The 26,006-nt window shown below is 31.9% G+C and overlaps 1 protein-coding gene across 7 annotated transcripts in view; it reads right to left on the bottom strand.

Moving 5' to 3' along the window:
* Nucleotides 1–26,006, bottom strand: part of ADGRL3 (adhesion G protein-coupled receptor L3) — a 912,567-nt gene that overhangs the window by 702,858 nt on the left and 183,703 nt on the right. For all 7 annotated transcript variants that reach the window (XM_037829887.1, XM_037829881.1, XM_037829884.1 and 4 more), the window contains exon 2: nucleotides 15,139–15,204. The gene's annotated coding sequence lies outside the window, so the exon portion shown is untranslated. The remainder of the gene's footprint in view (nucleotides 1–15,138; nucleotides 15,205–26,006) is intronic.

Genomic DNA, 26,006 nt, shown 5'->3' with positions numbered 1-26,006 from the left:
TCCTCTGGAAAATAAGCGTATTATTTTTCTTCTTTTTATATACTATAATAGTTTTTAAAATTCTGTATTTATTCATTTGCCTGTTCAACTGGAGCAAGAACATTTTAGAATGGTCCAATATACTAAGATAATAAACAGAGTTTTATGACATTTTAATTCTTCAAATCCACTTGGAATAATTATATTCCTTTCCATAATTATTATACTTCTCTCAACATGAAATTACCCTTTCTAGATATATTAACCATGAATATATAGCATATGCAAAACTGTTTTTATTTAACTGAGTTTTAAAAATTCAATGGAATCTTTTCTCTTTTCTTCTTTTTTTTTTTTTTTTGAAACAAGCACTCTAGTAGGAGCTGATCAACTCTCAGTTCTCCATTAAGAAAATATATGCTCTCTTGCTGATTATTTTGATTTGCAGCAAATTATATTGTCTCAGGGGAATACTTGCACTGATCATGTGCCCAGGTACTCATCACCTCTATTATAACTAAGTAAAAATTTATTTCATTAGTCAACACAACATTTTAAATGTAGAAATCATACTCTGTCATTCTGACGCAGCTTCTTAAAGCAAACATGAATGACATTCCTTCACGCTCCTAAAATCCCAAAGAAAAGGTTTAAAGTTTATAAGGCAAGAAGGAAGATTTTATATATTAAACATTTAGAGTCAGGAAAATACCTTAGTAATTAAGTCCAAAGTCTCAATTTTTAGGGTAGAAATTGAGGCCCAAGGAGGCTAAATGATATCATTAAGACATCTGGTAAATGAATCAGTGCTAGCAGTTGTAGGTATTCATTTAGCATTTTAATTCATTCATTATAGAAAAGTGTCATTTATTATTTGTTGACATCTTATTCTCCTTTTATTTATAAACTTAAATACCTGCTTCCATCTCTCTGTTTGTAGACTAGACCTTGAAAGTTAATGGAACTAATTCAAAAGATGAAACAGGGTCAAATTAAATCATTGTTATACACTGTTGTCTGATTTATGATTTACGTCATTTAAAAATTTGATTTCATACTGAAAATATTCTTTGTTTTTAAGATAACATCTTTAGCCATAATACAATCTTTCAAAGTCAGGGCTAAACTAGTCAGCAGTGCCCTTTACTAATTAATATTAATTCTTACAGTGAAAAATATTAAAAAATCATTTTTTATTCCTGAGCATTTCACATGGTTCATTTAAATGTTATATATACTTAACTAAAGATCTGAGTATTAACTGAAGTGAGCAACTTTTATTTCAAATACAATTTTGATATTTAAATAAATAATTTTAGTAATGTCTGACTCGAAGGACAATTTCCATTTCCGTATACTTTCTACTTACAAGAAAGTGATTGTCCTGTACTATAAATGGCCCATTCAGGACTTTTATTTCTAATTAGAATATGTGAATAAATTCAAGTAACCCTAGTGTAAGTTATTCTTTCATTTGCAGTTTGGAAAAATGAAGGAGGGAAAAAGGACAGGGTGGGAGTTGGGGGGATGCAGTTATAGAGGGAGAGAAAGCACATGCAAAAGAGAAGAGAGGGAAACGAAAAGAAGAAAAAGATGTGCTGTGCTATACATCAGATCAAATTCAGTTACTTAAGCAACCATTAGATTTTGAAAGATCCTCTGAATATGTCAGTTTCTATTTCAGTATAGCAAGGAAGTCAAGCATGTAAACAAACAGTGTTCCTTAAGTTCCATCAATGGAGTCAAAGCATAAAAGTACGAAGAAAGCCAGAAAGGTGGAGTGGTCAGCAAAACCTAGGAAGGCTAAAATAGGTATAAAGGAAAATGATATTTTTCTAGATAAAACTGAATCTGATTAAGGCTGCCAGGTAGGATCATCACAAATTGAATTTGTTAACCAAATCTGACATTCCATTTATTTAAATATGAAATTCTTTTCTATGCTGTAAGTATTAATAGAGATAAGAAAAAAGATAAGGTAACTTATCTCAATGATAAAAGAATAATGTATTCCTCAAGTTGGACTGTGCCCTTTACTGTCAATATATTTACCATTTCTTTACATTCTCTTAATCACAATATTTACTGATGGTCTACTACAATAGGATTTTTTTTCCAACAGATCAAAGCCTAAAATTTAAAGCTAAAATCATCATATTTCCTTTTTTCTAGATTCCCATAGTCTGATTCCTAATAAATTGCTTGTTATTACATTCATTTTGACCACTCTTTACTATTAAGTATTGAACATATTACAAAGGACACTGAAAAATTCCAGAACTGTAGTTTCAAGGAAATATTGTTCTATGATCCTATTTTCAAGGCAAAGTAAAGTATATCAAAACCAACATCATTTTATTATTTCATCATTCAAATCTACCCTACTGGGTGTGATAAAGATTTCTAAAACCATGAAGAATGGTTCACTCCAGAAATTTCAGTAGAGCACCTGTTTACAAAGTCTGCATGTGCAGTTTTGCTTACCTATTCAAAGCACAGTATGACATGACTCTCCTGTGACTGCTATATTACTCCCCCACTCAACGTTTTCTGCAACTACACACACACACACAAAATCTCTGGAGTAAGATAAGGAGAAGTCAAATTATTTATTTAAACCTTAAAGTCTCTTCTTTGAAGACATGATTCTTGAAGATAAGATATTCAACATACACCCCAGGAGTCTGAAAAGATGAGTTATTCACACATTTTTTCAGGGGAGATTAGCTATTCTGGCAGTTTATTCAGATTTTCCTGAGAGAGGTGTTCATGTGCTGCACTGAGAAAATACAAGAAACAGAACAAGACTTGTCTCAACGAGCAGCTTAGAAACACCAGTGTTCTAGCTCTGTGGTGCAAAAGAGGCAAGAACAACTAGGAATTGAGAGCTAGAAAGGTGCTGTGAAATTCACAACTCTCTAGGGGGAAGGTGGGCTCTGAAGGAGTTTGAAAAAGCAGACCCTCAGGAGATCATGTCCTTTCATATTTTCTCCTTACCTCCCATATTTGTCCTATTTCCCCCATGGATTTTTTTTTTTTTTTTTTTAATAATATACGTCTTTCGTCATTACTCATCTACACATACACCGGATAAAGGGGGCATCAGTCCCAAGGTTTTCACAATCACCCAGTCACAAGATAAAAGCTATATAGTTATACAATAATTATCAAAGATCAAGGCTACTGGATTACAGTTCAACATTTCAGGTATGTCCTTCCGGATATTCTAATATACTAGAAACTAAAAAGAAATATCTATGTCATGAATCAGTAGTCATAATCATTTATTGAATCCTAACTTCTCCATTACAGCTCCCTCATGGATCTCTCTTTGACTACTCTTAGTTTTTAATGCCAGGCTGGCCACGGAAATGGAGGTTAACTCTTCCTCAAGTTACATCAGTCCTATTCCTTAATTTCTCTGTCAGTAAAAGCAGTACTTCATAGGATGAACATTAGAGATAAGATTTTTAAATGATTGTGAAATGCATCTAAAACTTAAAAAGAGGCTATATTAATATGAAAAGAAGAAAGAGGTTTGTTGTTTAAAATACTATATATATTTTTGTAACATTTGCTAAGTGATGATATAAAAATTTGATGACAAAAAGGGAACTCCCTAAATTACATAATAATTACTGTACATTTATTATTTTATAGTATTATATATACTTATATAGAAATAATGAAATATGAAATGTTATTCTACTGAATCAAAGTCTCATTCCTCTCAGTGGGAATAATAATATATATTCTTTATTAGGTTAATGGATTATTTTTAAAATTACATGAAAATATGTTTATAGCACCTGGAACACAGTAGACTTGAATTATGAATTAGAGTATTATAAAAACCAAAAGGGCTAGTCAAAGCACTATACATATATATATCAGTGTCAACTTATAAACAAAGATATTAGCTGGAAAATACAAAGATTTATAATTATCACCTACAATAATGATCTCCCTTCTGGATGAACAGAAATTGAATGTGACAAAAGGAGATGGCTGGGAAAGCTGAAAGTCTGTTAGCTCATTTTCACCCATACTGTACAGTTTGTTTTCAGAAATCAAAGCCTGACAAACGATAAAATTTCCAAGACCTCCGTTCAACTGGGTCAAGTTGGTGATAATTCATCCAATGGAAATCAAAGTAAGAATCTCTCCTTTTAAATGCAAATGTTTTAATGTAACTTGATATATATAGACTCCCAAAGTGTTTGAAAAATACACAGTATTGACTGTTCTAGGGCGTTACCAAAGATAATAAATAATTTCTTTTTCTTTAAATGAAAGTCTTTATCATCGCTAATGGCAGAAATGGGTCAATATTATAATTAAGGTTGCATTCTAAATATATTAAACATGAATATGTATAATGGGAAAAATTTAATAGTTTTTCATTAAGTTTTTCTGAGAGTTTTTCTGAGAGTTTACTTTCTACCATAGGCATAGCTAAAAGAACTTCGCCAAATGTGTCAAACATTTGGGTGATAGGCACATTAAAGATAGCACTGCACAAATAAATCCTTTCCCTCTTTAGCTAAAATAGGCTATAGCAAATGCAATTTGACAATGTCTTCACTTCAGGTGTCTTCAGGTTATGTTCTCATAATTACAAAATGTACTGGTTAGTTTGGTGGAGATTCCATTACTTCATTATTACTTGCTTGTCTGTTAGCACAATGTGCTCTCTCAGAAGATAAGGTAACTAACTCTTATTATAACTCTTTCAAAACTAGCAATTGGGCTATTTCCCTCCATATTGTGTTTTCCAAATTGTTTTATATTAAATTTGTTCCCTGGCATTCTATTGGTAATCTACACCAGTTAAAACCTTTGGAGCTTTCATAATTTTCTTATCTATTTCAAACAAGTTACATTGGCTGTTTTTTTTTTTTTTTTAGTGAAAACTTTAATTTGTTCTGAGACTCTGCCAATGGATTCAATAACCTATTAAAATCCTCAATTTATATTAAATTTTTGTATAGGTTTAACATATAACTATAGGTATATTTTAAGAGCAGCTGAAAAATAATCCAGCAGAAAGAGAAAGCACCTGAAATAATAGTACAGTAAAGCAAAGTTATTAGAAATGATCCATAAGCCTTTTGTCTAAGGATCATAACTTCTCAGAAAGTATATATTCAGCATAGGTTTTATAAGACTCATCCTCCATTCTTTTCCTATTAGCAATTATTTCAAAGATGGTATCACAGGGAACTACTGCTACAATATTACTGATACAAGTATAGTGACAGAAGTATTTATTGTCTTTGGATAGTTATAATATATGGCCAGAATAAATACAAAATTTTCATTTTCAACTACTTATCACTTGATTATCTGGAAAATGAAAATTCAAAACTACTGCTAATTCAGGGTATTTTAATCAGAGAGGAAAGTAAATTACACGGAAAAGAAATGTCTTCAATACTTCATTTGTGGAATAATTAATGACAGTGAGGATTTCTTCACTTGTAGCTGAGAACACTGGGACAGAATTTAACAAAAAGTGTTTGTCTACAAAATTTAGTTTCTTCATTCAAATTTACAATGGAGGGTTTGCATGATTATACATGCATTACAACCAAATTTTATAAACATCTATCCATTCACAATTTTTGGCAACAAAGCCAGCAAACAACTGCTTGCTTCCACTACACTTGTAAGAAACAATTTGAGAAGATACTCCCCAGGAATTAAATTTTGTGGATGAACATTTTAGTTAATTGCATTATTGTTCTCAGAACACTGAAGGCAGCAGTAAGCCAAACCAAGAAATCCATTTTTCATTTCATGTTTTTTGTTTTTGTTTTAATAATCTGGTTGTTTTATCCCATCTTTAATGCATCCCTCACACTCCCAAAGATGTTGCTTTTTAAATCAAAATCAGAACATAGACCTGTATAATTAGGTCCCTACTTAATACATAATAATAAAAAAGAGTCCTTCTTAATATGGCCTTGAATTTCCTTTTAAATATTTTACCCAATATTCTGTCACTCAGGAAGCTTATATTCCTTCCAGAACAAATTATTCATTATTCTGTAAATAAACCATGCTGAGAATATCCAATCTCCAGTAGCAAAGTCCATTTCATATACTACGAATTCTGTAAAGCTTTCCCAAGACCTTTCATTCAGAATAATTACTCCATTTTTTTCATGTTTCTATTATTGTACTTGGCAAATTATAATATAGCTAGTTGTATAGGTTACTGTATCTCCAGCTAGACTTCTGAATTTCTCAAGACAGCAATGCACAAAATAGCATTATCACTCCAGAACACAGCTGAGGGCTTATCCATATCAGACACTAACATAATGTGAATTGAATAACTGATTTTTAAAAGTTTATTAAAATTAATGTGTTTTATTCTTCATTCCTCTTCAAGATGACATTCCTTAGCATTTAAAAGATGTTACTTAATGAAATAGCAGTTATTCTGTATAACCAAATGTCACCAGAGAGATGTTATCAATCACTCCCTTCCTGTTGTAGTTGTTTAAAGAAATGAATACTTAGTTGGAAAAAACTGGAGAATTTAATATGAAGCCCTTGTTTATAGTTAAGGAAAGGCACTAATTAAATAAATTGCTATTGAGTTTGGAAATACCAGAAAAAAAAATAGAAAAATAGAATGCACAATAAAATCCTACACTACTAAAAAAAGAGAATATGTATTTACATTTACCCATGCATTTATTTAACATGAACAAACAGCTAGAATTTTTCAAAATATTAACCTTTGAAAAACACTGGGAAAATTAATGATTCTACACATTCTGAAATACTTAGAATTTTTTCTAGCACCAAAACCATATTTCAAAAATTATAATTATGCTTTAAAGTAAAATGTATTTCATATAGCCATGCCTGCTGACAGAGAATATCAAACACACTCCACAAAAACTAACTTTTACTTTTGAATGACCCAAGATCATCACAGAATTGCAGCATCATATTTTTTTAGAGCAAGAAAGTCCTTTACGGATAATCTAGTCCTGCCCTCACTAATTGGACAAAGGAGAATACTACAATCCAGAGAGATTATATGGTGTGCCCCAAGTCTCACAAGTTAATGGCAAGACCAGACCCAGAGTGATGGTAACCTGATTCAGGGTTTTTCCTAACATAAACCACATTTGTAAATGTATATAACTCATGCTGTCAGAATATAAGGGAGTATCTGCTCTGATATAAAATATATCCAGCCTGCTATATTTGCTTAAGTTTTATGACAACTTTGAATGATCATTTGGCCTCTAACACTAATAACCATTGTCAACTTTAAATTTGGTTTTTAATATTGCTTTCTTTTATAATTAGGTGATTTTGATCTGCTGAGTCTGGGATACTAGTTGACAAAATTTGTGAGAAAATAGTGAAAATGATGGTCTTTTCTATGTAAAAAGCACATAAGATTTTGGTAGATAAAGACAGCTAAATAACACAATCAGAGCAGAAAACAGTTAAGGCAGATGCCTGTGTTTAGTTGTTGTGGCAACAATAACCAGAGGAAATCAAGATACAATCATGAAGAAAAGTATAAAACACTATGTTAGGAAAACTCATGAAAACTGGGTTTTCTACCTGGATCATATAATTTTCCTATCTAAATTCAGAGACCAATAAAAGCAGGTCTCGCCATAGTTAGCTTAGGATCAAAATTTAATATTAACTCTGTACGTGAAGAAGATTAAGTTTCTGCACAACATTGTTTACATAATAACAATGGCAGCTTAAACAGAAAAGAAATAAAATGAGGACAAAAACTTGGAGTAGATATATAAATTACAAATATTTTTTAAAAGTAATACACATATTTATATACAGCACAGGAATCCTACTTTGGGGCATTTACACTTAAGAAATGAAAACTTATGTTCATGAAAAAACCTGCACATTTATGTTATATATAGCAACTTTATCCATAATAAATAAAAGATTAGAAACAACGCAGTTACTCTTCAATGGGTAGATGGATAAACAAACTGTGATACATCCAGACAATGGAATACTGCTGGCCAATAAAAAAGGAATGAATTATTGATACACAACATGGATGAATCTCAAAGGCACTAAGCTGAGTGAAAGAAATCAGTCTCAAAAGGCTATTATATACTGTAAGATTCATTTATATGACATTCTAGAGAAGATAAAAACATAGGAACAGAAAACAGATCAGTGGTAGCCAGGGGTTACTGGTGGAGTGAGGGTGCGACAACAAAGGGGCAGCATGAGGGAATTTCTAGGATGATGAAACTGTTCTCTACCCTAATTGTGGTGACAGTTACACAAGTTGATACAGGTCTTAAACGTTACAGAACTGTCCACCAGTAACACACACACACACACAACTGTAAGCACAGAGATAGAGACACAAATATTGAGGTTATATGGGTGTATAATTTGTCAAAACTCATCAAGCACAACGGGCAAGTTTAAATGTAAGTACATTATTCAATCTAAAAAAAAGTGAATACTCCTTCCCCCACAAAAACTCAATACCAATTGTGAACTATTTTTAGCTGTGGCCCAAAATACCAATCTATAAATATGTTTAGCTCATGGCAGATCCCACTGTATTCAAGAGAACAACCCTGATTCAGGCAAAATGAGCAACAGTTTTGAACCTTCATAATATTTTGCAATACATGAGTAGAGGTTAAGAGGACAGTTGGGATAAATGAGATCTGGTTGAGGGCAAGACTCAAGACATGAGATTGCCACAGGGCCAGTGCTGGTTCAGGGTTTACCACTAGCAATGTAAAATAGTAGGATAGCACCGTGATCTTCCTAGAAGTTTAACTGGAATGGTTTACATCCTATGTATCAATGTAATTTAAGGTTAACTATTATGTAAACGCAAATCTGTATACTGTCCCATTCTAGGGTTTATGTATTTTCAACCATTTTATTTTACATTTAAAGTACCTAGTTAAAGAACATGCTCAGATATGTCAAGGTGAAAAACACCCAAGCAGGGGCTAATTATACTCCAAAAATTATGGTGACTACTGCATTGTTCGACCAACTAGGAAAGGCATGAGTGGCTAAAAGAAGCAGAAGTGTTCTGCAAAAAAAACATAGAAAATGAGGAATAAAACTTGTTTTTTCTGCTAGTCCTTATACACTATTCATGAGTAATTATTTCAAACTCTCCAGTTTGTATTTCTGTTTTTATTATTTTTGTTTTCTTTTTTGACACTCAGCACTGTCCTGAAATATGAGAATCTTATGTTTCAGTTGACAGAACAGGTAAGTTGTAAGTGATATGTTACAATGTATAGGAATTGAAATTATAACAATATCAAAAAGAGAGATTGAACTTTTTCTTGCAAATGATTTTTCTGTTTTATATAATGTTTTAATATAACATATACAAAAATGAAAACTTGGACATTTAAAAAAACATTTTTAACTGACTATAGAATTAAAGGTAAAGATACAAGTAAATTGAGAACTTGTGGAAGTAAAAACTGGCTCCAACTCTCTGGAAAGAATTTTAGCAATATTTATCAAAAGCTTTAAAAAGAGTCATATTACTTTGACCTGGTAAATTCAAGTGCTAAAAATCTATCCTGAGGAAATATTAATTTACATGCCCAAAGATTTATATAAATATGTTTATCTCAGTACTATATTTAGAGAATGTAAAATACTGTAAACACAAATATAAAATGGTATACATTAGTTAAAAAGAAGTATAGTATTTCAATATTATATTGATATACATTAAAATTTATATGCTTTAAAAGTTTTCAAAATTATGTGTTAAACAAACATATAACATCTTCAAGATGGTGACAAAATGTTGTTAAAGAAAGTATGTAACAAAATATTATGATGCTAGTAAAAAAGGTATTTTCACCCACATAAGGCCATTAATATGTTTATATATATATTTCTTTAGTTATAAAAAATAAGAATTTACACCAAAATGTTAACCGTGATTGCCTCTGAGTGTGAAATTATAGATAATGTTAATTTTCTGTTCTATTCTTTGCAATATTTTTATACATTTTTATGAGTAGGCATTAATTTTATAATACAAAAAAATCTAATAAATGTTTATTTTAAAATTACTAAATTTAAAAAATTTCTAAATTAGCAGGCACAGCTGCTAATTGGTTATGATTGGCTATAAGTTGCCTTGAAAAAACTCTGTTAAAATGGGTTTTGTTTTTATTTTGTAGAAAAAGTATTATTGTTGTTTGAGACATACTCTCCATTTCCTGTTCACTGCTTCACGACCTGTTATGTGGTGTAAGTAGTAGCTGATACCTTTTCCTTTGCTCAACTCTGGCAGCTATCATTCGCATGCCAGATTTACCTTCATGCAGATTTCCAAAGGTCACCATTTATGCATGTAAGTTCTGAAGGGCATTAACTATACAGCTGACAGCTTCTGACAGCCACTATATCTCCAAGAATGGAATAAGCAGGAATGACTGTCTGAATAATTTATGTGCGTTTTTACTCTGCCCAAGGCCAGTTTTTACATCCTGTACTTTCTGACTGTGGTTTTGAAATTAATTAGAAAATGTAGTTTCATAACAAACCAATACTTTTTTTTTAATTTTGAAAAACAATTGAATAAAGAAATAATTAATTACTTTTAGCTCAGGATTCATGTTTATACAGATTACTCCTATCTAGAGACGAAAATTAACATCCACCTCTGGAAAATTATTTCTGTTAAAACAAAGGGGAAAAAAAAAATTTGCTCCCTACATAGCTGAGGAAATGGCAACACCAGCCACTTGGCTGCCAGTTTGAAATCTGATACTCATAGCTGACTTCAAATTTCTGTCATTACTCAAATGTAGCCAGTCTTTAAGAATTGTCAATTTTCCCTAACAAATATTCTCAAATGCAGTACTACCACCCAGTACCCACTAATGTTGCTTTAAACCACATCACTATTAACTCACCTGAGTTATTGTACATACATCCTTGGTGGTCCACCTGACTCTAGTCCCTCAGTCAACCACGCTGCTTCCAGAATTATCTATTTAACATACGAATCCATGAGCAAGGCCAGTAGGACAATATGAAACACAGGTAAAATTCAAAATTAAAAGGTTTTTATAAAGAAGAAATATTTAGAATATATTAACTAAATCGGAAGAGGTCAACAAATGAAATTGTATATAATGTGGTGATATGTATTCTGGAGAAAAATAAAGCAGGAGAGGAGGACAGAAAGTGTTACGTTCCCAGGGAGTTTCAAATTTAAATGGGATGCCCATGGAAGGCCACAGTGAGAAGATTTCTGAAGTCCAGGAAATAAGCCATGTGAATAACTAGAGAGAGTGAAATTGTTAGTGGAACCAACAAGAGGAAAAGCTCCATGATTGAAGTGGCCTAGAGAGTTCAGTGAATGGCAGTAAGCCAAGGCAGCTGAAATACAGAGGATGTAGAAAAGGGTACAGGTCTTTCTGCTTGCTGTATAGTGAAAATAGAGGAGCAGGAACAGAAACAAAGAAAACACTTACAGGACCATTGCAAGTGTCTAGGTAAAAAGGGATTGTGACTTGGATGGACCAAGGTAGTAGCAGAGGAAGTGCTCAGAAGTCATGGAACAGCCTATTCTGTTCTACTGAGTCTAAAAACATTCCATTACTTCTAAGCATGATATATGGGTGATGTGTGCAAAACAGGATTCAAGGAATCCTCCAAGAAGTTGTGCCTAACAAACTGGAAGAATGGAGCCATCAACCCACACAGGAAAGACTGCTGGAGTAGTATCTTTTGTGGAGTGACGTGACTTGAATAGACTTTATTATTTTGAAAAGTTTGGTTTGAGACTTTGTGGTTCGATATATTCAAAGAAGCCATTCACTGAGGAAAACAGATCTTCTCTAGTACATATTTCCTTTTGAGACTCAAAAAATGTATTTATTTTATAAGCACTTTTTTTCACGTGTGATTTTAGCCATTTTTATTATAGCAAGAACAACTAGGGTTTCTCCAACAGATTTTTTCCTTCCCTGAAGAAAATCTCAAATAAGGCTTCTAAACACTTATCATAAAGTTTAGTGAAAATCTGTGCATTACTAGATTGAGCATGACTTTAAACATTGCTGAAAGATCCAAAAGAGTTACATTTATATTTCAGATGTTTAGTTATTAAAAGTCTTACATTCATGATGCTGTGTACTATCATTAGCTTACATCTCAAGAAACAATATACTCTGTATTCTCTTAAGAGAAATTTTATCACTTATAAGAGGCAAATCCATATTGCAGAGTTTCTTAATTATCTTAAGGATTTGGCTAGTTCCTCAATAAGTCTGAATTTATTTCACATATTGAAGCTGACAAATAGAAGTAGGAAAAATGTGAGCTCTGCCATTTTTGTAGTGTAGACTTGGTGCCTATATTAATCAAATAATCTTTCATTTGCAATTTCTATATAAGACTAGACAAAAGGTCACTGTCTAAACATGAGGGTTATTCTAGCCAAGAATTGACAAAAATCCCATAAATACTCTTAAATAGACACATGCAACATCAGTTCACTAAAATGCTCTAAATAATAAGTATCACCATCAAAACCCCAATAAGACACCAGTTCACACTCACTAGGATCACTATAATAAAAAGGACAGACAATAACATGATGGCAAAGATGTGGAGATAATGGAATTCTTATATATTTCTAGATGAAATGTAAAATGGTACAGCCTGTGGAAAACAGCTTGTCTGGCCCTCAAAATATTAATAATGGAGTTACCATATGTCCCAGCAATTCTACTCCTAGGTGTATGTCTAAGGGAAATGAAAAAATATGTCAACACAAAAGTGTGTATACACATTTTAAGAGAAGCATTATTCATAACAGTCAAAAACTGGAAACAACCCAAATGTGGTCCATCAAACACAGACAAATGAATAAACTAAATGTGGTATATCCATGCAATGCAATATTATTCAGCCATAAAAAGGAATAAAGTACTCATTCATACCTAACCTGGGGATGAGACTTGAAACTGAAAACATTATGCTAAGTAAAATAAGCCATATACAAATGCCACATATGGTATAATTCACTTACATGGCAAGTCCATAGAAAGAGAAAGTAGATTAGTGGGTGCCAGTGGCTGGAGGGGTGGGGGAGGGATGAGGAGTAACTGCTAATGGGTGTGTTCTGGAATTAGATAGTGGCGGTGCTGTACAACTTTGTGACTAGACTAAAAATAATTGAATTGTGTATTTTAAAAGGGTGAGTTTTGCAGTATATAAATTATATCACAATTTGAAAACAAACAAATACTGCCAACCAATTGACACTGTAAAAAATCCCTATGAATCCTCCAGAATCCTTTTATCTGGGGATCTGTGGCAGTCATTATAGTAAATATTATTGTCTTAATGACTTCTTACATTTATTTAAGAACATAAATATCAAGAGAGGTCCCAAAATTTTATTCCCACAACCGTATGGATACCTTGAGCACTCTGGAGACAGCTAGCTAGAAAACTGAGCTAAGTATGGCTAGCATGATATGTCATGGGCCATCCAAAACCCACTTTTCCAGAGTCATCTTCTGACATTGTCTCACCACATATTTAATCCTGCAGCTACACTGGAAATATCAGTCATTTAACATCCATAGCTTGCTCTTTTATGTGCCCTCTCATCAGCTATTCCATTTGCCTGAAATGAATGACCTCATCGTCTCTGCCTCAACAACCCCTCAGTGAATTTCAAAACTTCTGTGAAATTTTCATGAACCTCTGGCAAAAGTGAATGGCTCTCTATTTCCTTAGCAATTTGCAAATAACTATTTAAAAACGTATATAATAATTTCTATAGAACTTCATCTTTCCCAAAAGATTTACCATCTTCAGAGCTAGCACATCTGTTTGTAAGTCTTATTGGGATGAATTTTTTTAAAAAAGATTGAATGATTTTTTAAATGAAAGATTGAATGATTGTTTTTATCTATTTAATTTATTTATTTCACTAATATTAAGTACTGTATAAAACATTTCACATTCAAATCAGTAGGAGAATATATGCAAAATTTTGATGTTATTGAATAAATAAGATAATAAATACAAAGAAAAGAGATATATCTACTCTGGAAAGTGGGAATAACATTAGTTTGTTTGCATATGTGAATAAATGTGGGGAAGAAAGGAGTTACAAAGAAATCAAAAAGAAAAATATTTAAAAGAAGGAATATCATTTGGAAGATTTAGAGACTACAAAGGCAAACGCAATGTTTTTATGGTCTTAAGTCATTTAATACTCTTAAAACAAAGAGAAAAATAGACTGATAGTCATTTATAATACATACCATTGATATCAATAGTTGAAAATTAAATGAAAAAATCATTTAATATACAGAACAGTAATAAGAAAGTTGACATTTCTAATTTTAGATCTTTATTTTATAATAATTTACATTCCAAATATTACAAAGTCACTTTATTGTAATTAACTTCAGTAACTTCAAGAAGAGAGGAAATTCCAATTTTAATGTAGACTACTCAATATAAAGGCTTCTTTTGCTTTTAATGTTTTGCTGAGGAAGATGTGTACTGGCCTAAGGTTACACTTTGTGAAGTCTTTTATGTTATATTCCACAAATAAACTTCTGATAAATAGAAATACTACTTTTGAAAATAATGCGCTTTATATTAGACATCCTGTTGCTATAAAATGATTTCTTTTTTCTTCATAATGTGCACCATCATGGATATAAAATTAAGAGCAAATGGAGTAAATTAAACAAAAATGACATTAATATTCTGTGTTGGTATATGTTCACCAACTGAAAAAAATAACCCAGTATGGTTATTCCATATTAAACGGTTAATAAAATAATATATCACACTTGCCTTTCCAAGAAGTAGAGAGCTACTGAAACCATTTAATTTTTAGCCCATTTGTTTTTGATATAGCTGGAATATATTTTCTCACAATCGCAAATATTTTGAACTATGTTATCTCCATATTTGTTCACAAGAAAGATAAATTTATTTTCCAAAAATATATAAAACTCTATTTTTGTAACCCATTAAACAGTATGCTAAATTTTTAATAGGATACTTATAAAAGCATACAATGAGAATACAATGTAATAGTAAATATATTGTGACATTACTAACAAATAAGATTATAAACAATATGCTAATTACCTTAATTCGCTCCTCAGTTGCTAAAAATCCATGTTTTTTTCCACCAATTTACCAAATTAAACATTTCTGTAAATGAAAAGAAAATATTTCATTAAATTCTGAGAAAATATATTTAATTTTATGTTTGTAGTCGTACAACTATGAGTAGATCTATGTATTTCTGATTTTTTTCCAGTATATTTTTCCCCATAATCCTTGGGGTATCTCAGCAGAACCAAGAGGGAATTCAGGTTATGGGACACTTCTTCCGGCAATATCTAATAACTACACGGTTTGCTGGGAAAGTTAATGAATTTGTAAGTATTAGATTTAAATGTTTTTCTGACTAAAAGAACCCATGAGTTTTTAAGAATAAATTCTGGGATTCCTAAGAAATTTCTGATTTTGTTCAACAGGCCACTTCTGCCTAAGATACTGGGAGGGTCTAATCAATTTTATTAGATAAGAGCTGTGAAAAAAAAATTTTGAAGAACCTCGGTACATATTGCTATATAATCATACACGCATACACACACATTTGCCCATACACACATACGCAAATGAACATATACATACTCTGTATATATTTATAAATATTCTGACAGAGTCTGTGATTACAATTATCTAAGCAAATTCCAATATAAATAACTGGAGAGGCATAAACAAAAATATTTTTGTTAAATGTTATTTTTCTTCATTTTCTTAAACTGTCATAATATTTTTCCATTTCTTATATTATTAAATAATCAGCATGCCAGATGTGATACAACAAAAATAGCATTGTCCTTCAAAGTGTTTTCTTAGGGATGTCAAAGTTTTCTTATGGTTCTGTAACTAATTTATCAACTTTATAGTAAGTCAATTTAAGGGCATTATACAAGCATCAGTTGCATTAGTTAATTTATTTTGATATTTAATATTTATTATGCTACTGTAGTATTATGATATTAGGGGAAAGTTAGGTAACTGTAAACAAAAAGCCAATATCTGTTCTATTATCTTATCCCAAAAAGGTTAAGAAATTTGATATGGGCAAGAGGTAAACAGCAGAAAATAAGATAAAACTAAAATTGAGCTCTACTTCACAGAATCACTAACGATTACAATCAGATACATTATAACATAATATGAAAACAGAATATAGTGGAAAATATTCGTTAATAGAAGCATTGTATTTTGCGGGGGGATTTAAAAACAAAGTAGTGGAACTCTGCATTTTTTTCTAGTGAGTGCCCACCCATATTGGGTAATTAATGAAGCTTTGTACAACAAGAACAATCCAAGTCGATATTGAAAAGGCACACTTGACCTCTTAGACTATGAAAAAATAATTTTTAATGAAGTGCTTGAATTTTCCTGTACAACTAACAATTCAAGCACGTTTTTTCAGTATTTTATTGGCTCTTAACATAGGTGCCTCCCCCCTGGTTTTTAAAAAACAGGCATATCGCATCTTGCAAATGTTCTCTATATCCTAACAATTATTAGTAACATTATCAAAGGCCTGCCTACAAACATCTTCCCCCTTTAGATCATTTTTTCTCCCATCTGGAAAACATTCTGACATCCAAGCATCGCTAGTTCCACCCTAGAAAGAACCAATCATATATCTTCCCCAATACACCCATAACTTTCTATATTCCTCTCTTTTGGCTGAATCCTACATTGTAATGCGAATTGCTTGAGAACAGGAACAATGACTTCATCTTTGTATACCTTCACCCTAAAAACCCAAGCACTTACAAGGCCTCAAAAATGCTGACTAGGTGAACAAAACATTTTATTCTTTTAAATGGAAACTGTCTGCATTGGCCTCATATACTGAGACCAGGAACAAAACTGCACCATTATATGTTTTTGAATTTGTTTGCACAGCTGCCTCTATAGGTCCTTTTTCTTTTCTGTTTATACATAAAAGCAAGAGAGTCTTCAATTTACAGTTCGGCTATTCAGCATTTCCATGCTTCACTCAATTACATCCACTTATGGCACTTAAGAGTCAGCAGGCAGCGTAGACAAAAGAACAAACATACAGGCACTCAGGTTCCTGGAGAAGAGATCTGAGATATAAGCACAGGAAAGGAACAGGGGAATGGGAGGGTGAAGTTAAAGAAAAGAAAACAGAGGAAAGGGCAGGAAAAGTTATCCTATCAAACGTGACTTTTATCATTATAAATGATAAGGCCAAATATCTTTTCTAATTAGTAAACTTGATGTAAAGGGATTTTTAAAAAGGATCTATTAGGAATATTTTTTGCAGTGTGAAGGAAAGAACTCATGAAGGATGCAAAAATTTGGTGTGTTATGGATGAAAATCAATGAATTTTTTTCATATTTTATTACTTTATAGTAATAAATCAATCATTTTGAATAAATCATTCAAAAATGATACAAAAAGCAATGCACTAACAATATTACAATTCAGTCTAGGTATTATAAATTAGATAGAAATCTTTGGGTCTCAGTATAAATTGCTTTAAACTAAAAATGAAAAGTTAAATTAAATTATGCTTCAGGTCAAACCTTACAGAACAAACAGGTAGACAAAGCATCATAAATGGAAAAGAAAATGAAATTAAGGTTTGATTAATCAATTAAAATAAAAACAGGAATATATGATAAACATGGGGGTTCAAGGTAGATTTGGCAATCTTGATAGCAAGGTTAAACAGTAGAGAAATCTCACTCATTCACCAAATATTTTACTCAGCTCCAGATACTATTCTAGGTGTTGTGGATTCAGTAGTGGATGGAACAGACAAAATTAGCACTCACACAGAATGGGAAAAAATAATTGCTATCATATATTTAATAAAGGCTTAATATGCAGAACATATAAAGAACTGCCATAACTCAACAACGAAAAGACAAATAACATAATTTAAAAATAGGCATTTCTCCAAAGAAGATATACAAATGGTCAATAAGCACATAAAAAGATGCTCAATATCATTGCTTATTAGGGAAATGCAAATCAAAATCACAATGGATATCACTTCTTCACACTCACTAGCATGGCTATGATTTTTAAAAAAAGAGAAAACAATAAGTGTTGACCAGGATGTGGAGAAATAGGAATCTTCATGCATTGCCGGTGGCATTGTAAATTTGTGTAGCCACAGTAGAAACAATTCTGGTGGTTCCTTAGAAAGTTGAAAATAGAATTACTATATGACCTGGCAATTGCAATTCTTGGTATATACCCAAAAAATAGAAAGCAGAGATTTAAATTGATATTTGTACACCAATGTTTATAGCAGCACTATTCACAATGGCCTAAAGGTAGAAAAAACTCAAGTGCCCATCAGCAGATGAATGGATAAACAAAATGTGTTGTATACACACAATGGAATATTATTCAACTACAAAAAGGAATGAAGTTCTGATGCATTCCACAACCCAGGGATGAAATTTGAAACCATCATGTTGAATAAAATAAGCCTGACACAAAAAGACAAACATTGTATCATCTCACTTATATGAAATATCTAAAACAAGCAAATTTCATAGATAGGGAATGACCTGTAGGTCATCAGGGAACAGGCACGGAGAGAGAAGAGGGAGTTTTTGCTTCGTGGGTACAGTTTCTGTTTGAGGTAATGAAAAAGTTTCGATAATGGATACAGATGAAGGTTACACAATAATGTGAATATAATTAATACTACTGAATTGTACACTTGAGAGTCATTAAAGGGGTCATTTTGAGTTATATGTATTATACATATATGATGTTTTAAAAATTACATTTCTAGAAAATGAAAAAAATCAAAACTTACATTTATATTCCAGTTGGAGAAAAATAAGTGTATGCGTGTCTATATATATGCATAAATAAATAAATATGCATGTACATACACACATGTATCATGCTTATTAAAAGGCAGGCATTGTTTTAAACACTTTATATTAGTTCATTTAATCCTCAAAAATATCCTCTGAGGTTGGCTGCAATATCATTTTTATTTTATAAAATGATATATTGAGATGTAATATACTGAGTATAAAATAATATACTTTATTTCATAAAATAATATATTTTATAAAATAATATATTGAATAATACACTGAATTTTAACACAAAAGTCCAATTTCAGAGTCTATATCTTCAAATCTCTCATTACACTGAGTATTAATGGCTATATGTGTTAAGACAAAGTTTATAATGAAAAACAGATAATAAGCCTCCTTAAATCAATTTTTCATAAAAGTAATCCTCTCACAAATTCCATCAATAAACTCAATTCCACAACCCTGACCTCTGTTAGAGGGCACCTTCACATTCTGAAATTTAAATGAGATTCCAGGAAATTCCAATAAAAATTAATATGGAAGTAGGTAAGACAAATTAGTCCAGTGACAAAGTCCAAAAATAAGTGATATGTCCAATGAAAATGTTTATGTGGCAATGAAGATATGACAGAAAAAACTTATATTTTTAAAAGATCATTCTGGTGTCAGTTAAAAAACAGCTTACAGTTTTAAGATTACAGTTATATTAAAAAATGGTCTATAAAAATGTGCTATCATCACTTATAACAAATGTTCCACATCAACAAATAGAGTGGTATATGGGAATCCTGTATTTTATGCGGGTTCTATAAACCCACAACTTTTCTAATAAAGAAAAAGAAAAGAATGAAACAGACTAAAGAGACAAGAACAATTAAATGCAATACATGATCCTGGACTGGATCTAATGGAGGACAAAATGTCCAAAAGGACATTATTGAGACATATGAAAAAACTAGAATATAAAATGTAAGATTTATATCAATGTTAAATTTCTTTACCTTGATAATGTTACTTAAGGTGGTTACATAAATGAATATCCTTGGTCTTAGGAAATGCACATGTTCAGGAGCATGACATATAAAACCTACTACTCTCAAATCTTTAGAAAATAGATACATACATAGATGGATAGATAGGTGATGGAAAGATGATAGATTAGATAGATAGATAGACAGATAGATAAGGAAGGAAGGGAGGGAGGGAGGGAAGGAGGGAGGGAGGGAGGGCGGAAATGCAGACAAGTCAAAATGTTAAAAGTGGATTCCAACAATAGTTAGTGGATCTGGGTTATCTGGGTAGGAGTATGCTGGAGTTCTCTGTGTGGGTTTTGTATTATTTTTGCAACTATTCTGTAAGTTTGAAAATATTTCAAAATAAAAAGTTTTTAAAAATAAAAAAACAGTGACTATTGAGATTAAAAACAATACAATAATTTGGAGAAATCTTTTAAAACTATTTCTATATGAGCTGTCATTTTTAGAACTAAACAAATAGTTAAAGACTGCATGCCATAATTTTATTACCTAAAAAGTCTAAACCATTCAAATCTACTTTGTAAAATATTCAGATATTAAGTAAGAAATTATGAGACAAAACTCTGAAAACAAATAATTACAAAAAGGTATATGCTAATACATAGTAAGTTTCTTCTCCTGAGCATCAATTAAAAATTAAAGTTTTTCTGCAATGGCATATCCCAGCCATTTTATTGTTAAAGTTGTCTAAGTGTATTTGTTCAAAATTAATGTCAGTTAGCTCTATCGATAATTTAATAAAATAAAGCAAAAAGCTAGATTATTGATACAAACAAAAATATTCTCAAATACCAGAGAATTCATTATCTATTTCTATCCAGAACTGTGTTCTTCTCATATACACTAAGACAAAATTTAGAGTTACATCATGTTACTGTGCTTAGCCATTTTATGTAACCAAATAATAGAAAAGAAGGGTCTGGAAGACACCAATAATAAAAATATTAGAGTTCCATAATATAGAACAGGAGAGTAAAACAGAATTTACTCAATTGGAACTCTATTCCTCAAATACAATCAGGCTAGACTTGCATAGGTTAATTATGGGTTTCCTTTCACTGTATACACAAATACCACATTTTCTTTTAATTGCTTTGTTCTCAAGCATTGGTATGAGACTATCGCTCCCTTCCTAACAAAACTAAAGCACCACCTTTTTCCTTAAAGGAAATTCTCATGAAAATCCAGTTACTGCATTAAAGCTGGATTTGGAATTTTTACTAGTAGATGCCTGTAAGAGATCTGAATATTAGCTAAGGCAATAATGCATCTTAATCACAATAATGTCAATACTTTTAAAAAGATTAAAATGAATGACATATACAAGGAATAGTACTTTGTCAGCCACAGTCCCTTGACTTAAAATAATTTAAAAATATCTAGGATTGTAGCTAATTCTTTTAAAATACAAAGATTTGTTAAGAAAAACCAATACCAGGTCTTTAATAAAACAGTAGCATAATCAAATCTGATATGCTTAGAAAAAATTTCTTTTTATATTTGTCTCTCAAAAGAACTGAACATGTGAGTGAGGGCACTGAGAAAATTTCATGGTGGCCAAGGAATCTAAAACCATGTCATTTACACACAGTGTATACTAATCACTTTAAAATTGCAAATAAAACTTGCAACAAAATTTACAAACACTGATTTTTAAACTAAAGAAAGGGAAAGATTAGATAAAAGAAGAGAATGTAAGAAAAAAAAACCGAGAAACAATTATAATTATGGTTATGGAGGAATGACACTAGTTTACCAACTTGTAGCCTAGAAAAGACTGGCTTTGCAGGAACCAATACAACATCATGCATGGGGGAAAAATGAGAGCAGATGCACACATCTGGTTTATGTGTTTGCCCATGTGACCCTGTTCCTGGTACATAATGAGTAAATACAGAAATACAGAAATTACATAGTAACACCTCCAAATCTGACATCTTTTCTCTCCCTTTCTTCAACTTACTGTATATACTCACCTTCTAAAACCTAGGTCTGCTATAGATTACAGCTTGCATAGTCAAATAACTAAACTAATTCACTTAATTTATCATGTTTAAACTGTGAACATGTAAACACAGGACTTTCTCTTTCTTGGTTGGCTAACTGTGAGAATTTCAATTAAATTAGGAGCCTTCTACTTCAGAAAGCCCAAGAGGAGATATTCAAGGTCACGCTCCCCTTTAAACGGCTCAACAATAATACTATGTAGGAAGCTAAATATGTGCCCTGACAATTATACACATCTACTTTTTGGTTTCACTGAAATATGCTGTTATGTTTTACTTCAGACATAAAAAAAAAAAAAAAAAAAAAAAAAAAAAACACTAAATTCTAACTTTATCAAAGACCCAAACATTGCATAATTTCCAATCTCAGATATCCAGGAAGGTCCTCAAAGTGCACAGAGGGAATTTCACAATGTCTATGCCTTATAGCTCATCATTGCACTAATAAGAAAGCTTCCTGTCCCTGCCAAGAGTTTAGTGTTCTTTAAATTAGTTTTATGGCGTTTCAGTGCCCTATATTTGAAGCGTAAATGAGAGGGGTAAATTTTTATGTGTAGGCATGAGAAAAAATACTATTATTACTTCTACAAAACAGAAATGACCACTACTCCTAATAAAATAGTAATGATAGTAACAACAGCTATAACAGATTCTTTTTACTGAGCACATAACTCCCTCCCAAGAACTAAGCACCTCAAATGGATCATCTCATTAACTAATCAGGAGGGTAGGAATCTTATTAACCCTGTTTTATTAATAACAAAACCAAGCTTTGGAAAGATTCAGCAAATTGTCCAAGATCACACAGCCTCCAAGTTGTAGGGCCAGGAAGTCTGACGCCAAGCAGATTGCCCTTAACTGTTCATTATACAATTCCCTCTAAGCAAGAAATAACACTTAATGACAGATATAAAATTACTGGCAGCTAAAAGAACTCAAAAACCATGTTTATTATGGGGTTAAATAATTTTGTACCCTAGCATTGTGCAAAGGCATCACCAATTAATTATTGATAGTTATTCAACAACTATTTGGGGGCTAATACTATAAGTTAGACATATTTTTCAGGACAAGCAATATAAAGTTGAAAAACACCTGATTTCTGCCCTCAACGTATATGGAGTATGGTGAGAAAGTGACAGATGAAGAAATAAAATACCATAAAATGGCAATGAACAATGCTGATGTTATCATGGAAAGATTATATGCTGAGTACTGTAAAAAGTAAAGGAAGTTTGTATTTTAGCTTAGAACACTCCAGAAAATACTGCCAGATATAATTCATATGAATAAATATGTTGATTGTCAAACTGCATGAACTATCAATGGATAATTTAAACATTGTCTCAACTCACAGTTGCTGCTCCTACAAATAGTTGCTGACACACTCACTGCATTTAAAATATTCTATCTCCACATCTTCAACTAGGCCTTCAAAAGTCATCTCTTTGCTAATGATGTCAAATCCTCTTCCAACTTTCCCCTTTAGTCTTTCAATCTATAAGTCAGTCGGTTATCTTCAAATACAATTTACTTTTCATTCCTTACTATAACCAACAACATGGGCCACCATATTATTCTCTCTATGGAGTATTCAGATTTGTTTTTATTATCTATTTCTAGCACAATAATCTGCATAGCCATGTGAAGTAGGTGGAAAAGGATTTTTCTACCATTTCACAAATCAGAAAGCTGCAACTCCTAAAGACTGGCATCACATGGCTACCAAATCAGAGTCCCAAGGCAAGAATTCAGGATACTACACACTTAGTCGAGTCACATGCCACTACACCACCACATCTGGCATACTGCAATAGTTCCTAGGAATTTTTATAGTACAATTCTATCCCTTCTCAAATCTACCTTGCAAATGGTTGCCAGAATAATCTGAAATCTCATTTTCCTCATGATGGTTTTCTGCTCATAAATCTACAAAAGTATCCTATTGTTGTTTACTGCTTTGTGGGTATAGAGTATTTAAAAATTTTAGAAATTTAGGGATGAATAATAGAACAGTCTGGATACATGCCTATACCACTACTACCCAATAAGGTATCAATTAAATGAATTAAAAATGAATATAACTACAAATTTATTTCCTCACCCACACCAGCCATTCAAGTGTTCAACAGCCACATACTCTAATGGTGATCATATTGCCTGGCATAGATAATAGAACATTTCCAACATCACAGGAAATCTGCTGAATACCCCCACCCTAGACAATTTCCTAGGCATGAGCAGAGAGAACCCAGACTGAACAAGCTACAGAAGTTTAAAGTTATTCTAACACTGGAAAATAAAAACTAAAACCACAAAAATTCAAGTCACTTAGTTATAGTGGAGGCAAATAGTTTGAATTTCCCAATTTTACAAAATATTTGAGAGCTTGGTGAATTTATAAAACTATATTAAAGAAATATCAAGACAAAGAAAGTACTTATTGAGTGTGTCTGTCAATATTATATATGGACTCCCAAACAACTTAAAATATAGATAAAAATGGCACATCTCTCCTAAAAAAGCAAATCCAATTCAGTGCACTGGGAATGAATGCAATCAGCATGAGGTGCTACAATTAGCTCCCAGAGTGATCAATGACAACTTGGGGGGTGGGGGGGAGAGAAAAGAGGGGAATAAAATACACCTTACCGCTTTCCATGGGATCTGGCTTTCATGATCCTCTAAAGGATGAATACATGATATTGTATTACAAACATCTTTTTTGACACTACCCTACTCCACCAAACAGAATTTTCATATCAGCTAGCTTGGGTTGCTGACTGGCTCCTCAAACAAGATTATTCCAGAGATAGGAGCTTTTTAATGCAGTTCCTATACACTCCCTGCATTCCTTTATGCTAAAGTCTCATCTGTCATGAAGGTAGCCTCAAATCTTGGAGCACAACAGCTGCTCTCAATTCCTGATGTATTTTAAATAGGTAGTACTAAGTTTAGTCTTAAATGAACCCATAGTTTCCTTAAGTGCTAGATTGTGGCCCCAAGAGAGTAAGCCATTGTAAAAAGGAGAGTACCTGAAAGGAGGACTTCTGGAATAGCTAAGTGTGTAGCTTAGTAAAAACACTCCCCAAATGAATGATAAAACTAGACAAAATTGCTACAAACAACCATTTTATGACCATGTAAAATGACAAAAATCATACAAGTTCAGAACATTTTATTCAAGAAAACTACTGAACCTCTGAAAAGAGCAGTGGGTCTTGTGACATTTTTTGCCTGTGAATTCTTCCATTTCTCCTCTCATCCCCATGTAGGGTATGGTAGGTCATAAAACAAACCTTGATAAATTTAAATAACCCATGTGTGAAAAAAGCAAACATCAGAGAAATCAGAAACTATTTTGAACTGAAATGAAAACAAAAGCACAACATATCAAAAGTTATGGGATGCAGCTAAAGCAGTGTTTAAAGCTAAACTATAGATTTAAACTTATATTGTAAAAGACATGAAATCAATAACCAATGTTTCCACCTTAAGCACCTAGAAAAAGAAGAGCAAAATAAATGCAAAGCAAGCAAGAGACAGGGAATAAAGAATGTATAATGCTGATCAAGAGACCAATGTTCAAATGAAAACACTCCCACTAATTATTTATTTATTATATAAAAAGTATGTTACCTTCATTACACCCTTAGTATCTTCATACGTAGCATGATGATTAGATGAAATTACTCCTACCCTTCTTCCTCACTGAGAAAATATAATGGATATTTTTGGAATAGCCAACATATGTATAATGGAGACAATAAATATACAATGGCCAGACAACTCAGATTACTACTAGGGAAAAGGTTTGCAGATAACCCAAAATAGAGAACAATTCTCAAAGCTGAATCAATATGTTACCCATCATTTTTTCTAATAGAAGGCTAAACTTCTTTCCTATAGTTTATGTGGCTATCAAAATAAATTATAATTAGTGCTAGAAAGGCAAAAAGAAATATTGTTGTGACAACCAGTTGACCTGCCTGCATACATTTATTAAAAAAAAAAAAAAAAGAAAAAGAAAAAAAGAATAAAAAAGAAGCCCTAATGA

This window comes from Choloepus didactylus, chromosome 3 (assembly GCF_015220235.1).
Source record: "Choloepus didactylus isolate mChoDid1 chromosome 3, mChoDid1.pri, whole genome shotgun sequence".
NCBI lineage: Eukaryota > Metazoa > Chordata > Mammalia > Pilosa > Megalonychidae > Choloepus > Choloepus didactylus.
The sequence above is the reverse complement of the archived record's forward strand: the minus strand, read 5'-3'. Positions and strand labels throughout refer to the sequence as shown.